Raw genomic sequence first — 4,675 nt, 5'->3', positions numbered from 1 at the left:
TTTTATTGATTACAAAGACATTTATTACTTTTGTGTACATTTGTGTTTATGTGTGTTACATTAATAAAGTATATTTGATTGATTTTTCTATATAGTATTGCCCGGGGTGAGTAAAAATCTAGTAATAATAATATATAATTTATAATTATTCTGTCCATTAAGACACTGATCAAATAACACTTTCAGCTCTTAATGTGCCTCATTGTAGACATTTCAGTCGTGATTTTAGACGTGATTTTGAACTTTTGGTGGCTTTATTAACACTGGCAGAGTAAAGAGTTGATATTATTAGAGCGTACAGCCTCAGTGCTCAGTGTCCCCTCGCAGGACTAACGTATCACAGCTGGAAATATCCGGACTGAAAGCTCAACGTCTGGACTCCACGAGATGAATCAAAGTATTAAAACTCATATTAAAACTTAAGGCCGTGGGGTCAATAGAGAGTCTTTCAAAGAGTCCAGCTGGTACAGGATCTGCAGGGCATGACGACCTTATGGTGGTGGTCTGCATGTCCCCCTCCTCCCCCGCTGGGTGGGACAGAATGGGCGAGACCACCTGCTGGGAAGTCAAGAGCTAAACACATTTTAGTATATTCAGTGTGTCCCCTCCATACTGCAGGGCCATCTGTGGTGCACCGCCACAAAGAAACTGCCTTTATGTTTGGTGGACCCACTAAAGAGCTGCTCTGGGCTCTAATTAATACCTGGGAAGGGAGACGAAATGACACGTACTGAAATTAATAAATAGTTGGCGAAATGCACCTTCTGCAGAGGAGTAGTTAATTTATACTTTCATTTGAATATTATTCATTAAATGTTAGAATTAGGATTTATTAATGACTCTGATGTGTCGTTTGTACTCGTGAAAGAGAGACTGTTGAGCTGATGGAGGACTTCCCTCCCTGCTGGTCTCTCACTCTGATAGCGTCTCATGTTTCAGTGACTCAGTATGTATGTACACTATGCATGTACTGTGTTACGAACGTATGTGTGCAATGTCCTGTTCTCACACGCATATTTCTGGTGATAATGACGCAGCGGCAGAAACAATGTGGGCCTGTCTAACACTTATTTTGGGGTCGCTATGTTAAGTCTGTTTTTATTATACTGAGCAGGTGTTACAGTTTGTACACTGTTATTTTAATTCCACAGCTCAAAGCAGAACATAATGCATCCTGACAGACAAGAATGTAGATGAACGGTATGTTTTAACAAGGAATTTTAAGTGTATTTCAGTGTCAATATTCTGAGGATGACAACATTAAAGCAATAAGGAGTGGCAGCGCAAAGTAAATTATGCGTGTTTTACAGTTAATTTCCACATAAAAAATGTTAGTTAAAGTACGTTTTTAATTGTAATAACTTTGGTGATCCTCTGTCTTTTTTCTCTAGCGCCACTATCAGGTCAAAGTTAAGCTCAGAGCTGCTGGCAGGCTTTTAAAGGTGCAATATGAAAGAATTGGACAAGATGAGCCGACTTTGGCTGGATTAGGAGGTCGGAGCATCGCAGGAGTGTTTGGTGTTCACGCTGCTAGCGCAGGAGCTTTGGACCACCGGTTGGTATTTAAACCGGAGAGGTGTGAAAAGAGATCGGGTATCATCGTCTGCACCCACCCTCTGGAGGCCTGAGCGGGGGTTACAGCGGGGTCAGCACCGGGGGGCAGGAGCCAAACCTGAGACTGGACACTACAGGGACTCACTCTCACCTCTTGTGGTATTATGAGACAGGACAGGCGGACACTAACTGGTTGGCTGCTGACTCCAGTAGATATCTCTAACACAAATATAAACATAAACGTCTTTGACTTCTGTTTTAATGAAAATGTTTTAAAATGAAATTCTTCTACATATTGCAGCTTTAAAGATATTCTATCCTCCTTCCACAGAGCATAAAGCTAACAGTAGTTTTGCATAAGAAAATAAAATTATTATTATTATGAACTGATAATCTATCGGCTGTGATTTAGATTTTCTAAATTTGTTTCTATTAAAATTTGCATAAAAATAGTTGAATATAAACTGTGGCTACAAATTAAAAGGTAAAAAGAGAAGGAAGTAAGACCAACGACTGGTTGATATGAATCTGATCTGTTCACACACACACACCACACTACAACTACACACAACACACACACACACACACACACACACTCTTACTGGAGGCGGAGGTTTGGGGCTCCTGCTCGCTCCTTCCTCCTCTTCATCTTGTGTCCTGGGACAAAAGGCTCAGCTGTAATCTTTAATAATCCACTGGACTGCATTAGCTCATCGGCCCGTCACACACACATGCTGTACTGACTGCTCCACACAGGACCACAAACTGTCCCACAGTCAGTCCTCCATGAGTCCAACCACTGACCAGAGTGAGTGTGTGAGTGTGTGTGTGTTACGTCAGCACCTGCTCTTATCTCCACACAGAGACACACTCAGCTATGTGAGGTATCTGGGGTAGAGAGTTCCTCCACCAGCGAGCTCGGGCTTGCTGAGTCACCAACAGAGCAGACCGGCCTCACAACACACACAAACACAGGCAGTCTGCGCAGCTACGTGCAGACCACACACACATCGTCTGAGCTCAATAAACAAACTCTGGGTTATATCACGCAGATACTCGTTTGGGATTTCCTCTGTTTAATCCAAAGTAAGTCAGTTCAACACTCTTCCTTCCACTTGTTGCGTAGAAGAGAATTAAGTTCTGAGTCGTTCCATCGTGTCAGACAATGACTCGTCCTTCAAGTTCAGACCGGTTGCTCGTTCTGTAGCGGACCCTCAGCTGCTGCCATCGAGCCACCGGACAAAAAAGGGACCAGAGGGAGGCTCGGGGCCGTACGTCCCCAGGAACAGAGTGCCTTCCCTGGGTACAGTCTACGCAGTTAATCCTCCTCAGTTCCTGGAAGCCTCGACTTGTCTGATCGCTGTGATCAGACTGCGAGACGAGAGGACTGAGTGAGACCTCAACTAACGGCCGGGAGAGGGAGGGAGGGAGGGAGGAGGGTGAGAGAGAGGGAGGCGGGAGTATGAAGGAGGGAAGTGAAGATGTTCTTTTACTGCTTTATACACTTTATTTAGAGTTTTTAGGCAACAAAGAAAATTTATTTAACAGGAGTTTAACACTAAATCAACAAGTCTTTAAAAGGCTTTTATTTCATTTTCAAAACGTTTCTTCTAAACCAAAGAAAAACAAGTTGTACTTTTTTACTTTACCAAAATAACATATTTTTTTATTGTTTTTTAAACAGGTTTACTTTTTAAGGACTTTTAAAAACAATTTTAATTTCTAAAAGAACAATATGACTTTTAAAGACTTCACAAATATGTCTTTGAATTGAAATTTTATCATATTTTAAGCACACAATGACCCCTGTACATGGAACCACCTTTAAAAATGTGTTTAAATCAGCTTAAAACTGATTTTAAATGTGTTCTATTGTATTATACTGAACTGATGACATTAACATCTGTTACAACCAATACGGATTAATATTAGCTCATCGGCTAACTCCGGCACATTTCCATTGAAATGTAAACTGCAGTATTGATTAATGCGTATTGTCCCTGGTGATAAATACATTAATGATGATGCTTCCCGTTACAGACATCCTCTGAGCTGTAAACTCGGCAGCAGCTGAACAACTTCTTTCTTTCTCTGAACTCTTGCAGAAGCTGAACGTTGAAGCGTTGATTACAAACAGTGAAACCTACATTAAGTCCGACTGTCGACCTCTCTGACACATGAACTCCGGGGACGATGTCCCGATAATATCAGACCATGTAGGAAGTGCAGCTGTCCCCTCTCTGTCCCCGGGACACCGCTGACCCTGATGGGCTAAATGCAGCTCACATGCCAGATTGCTAATTCATAAACAATGAAGTGGATCACGGCCGGCTCTGACTGGGTACAGTTACAAACACACACACACACTAATGTGCAGTGATTACTACAGTGACGTTCGAGCAGCAGCAGGACACGAGAATGTCATTACGCACCAATCTGGACCTTCGGTTTCAAACGATAAATTGAATTAGCAACATAACCGTCAGCAACAAACATCTTCTGTGTCTCTGTCGGGTCCTCGGTCCATCATAAAACTCTAATGTAGAGCAGAATGATTGATCGGGTTTATATCAAAACTGCAGTTTGAATACGTGCATTTAAAAAAGGTCAAGAGCCACATTTTTAATCTATTATGTCTTAACAAGCTGTGAGAGGTCATATTGACAACTTATCAGCACACATGGACAACTGTGTAACTGTTAATCAATCAATATATTGATAATATATAAACACCCAAGAGTTGTCTGACCTTTCTGCACTGAAAAACAGTATCTGCAAACATGATGTTCAATGATTTTAGTAAATTCAAATACACCTGAACTGTGATTTTATCACTCTATCAAAATCAAATTAAGAGTTTAAACAGCTTAAATGCTTTAAAGCCCCAAAACAATCAATCAAGCTCTTACAACTTGTAGTAACTGTATATCTGAACACATTGTTCAGACGGTCTCTGACGCTGTTGGAGTGATGATGTGTTTTATGTTTTTGTTATTATGTGAAGAATGTGTTTCCTTTCATCATTGTTAAGAATATGAGCACATAATTCATTGTTTCATTATTACCACTGTCTGTTTGTGTGAAATATATCCAACATTCAATAAGAATATTGTTTAAAAAA

This window comes from Morone saxatilis, unplaced genomic scaffold (genome assembly GCF_004916995.1).
Source record: "Morone saxatilis isolate NCDOM2014 unplaced genomic scaffold, NCSU_SB_2.0 Contig12, whole genome shotgun sequence".
NCBI classification, from domain to species: domain Eukaryota; kingdom Metazoa; phylum Chordata; class Actinopteri; family Moronidae; genus Morone; species Morone saxatilis.
This window is presented reverse-complemented; position numbering follows the sequence as displayed.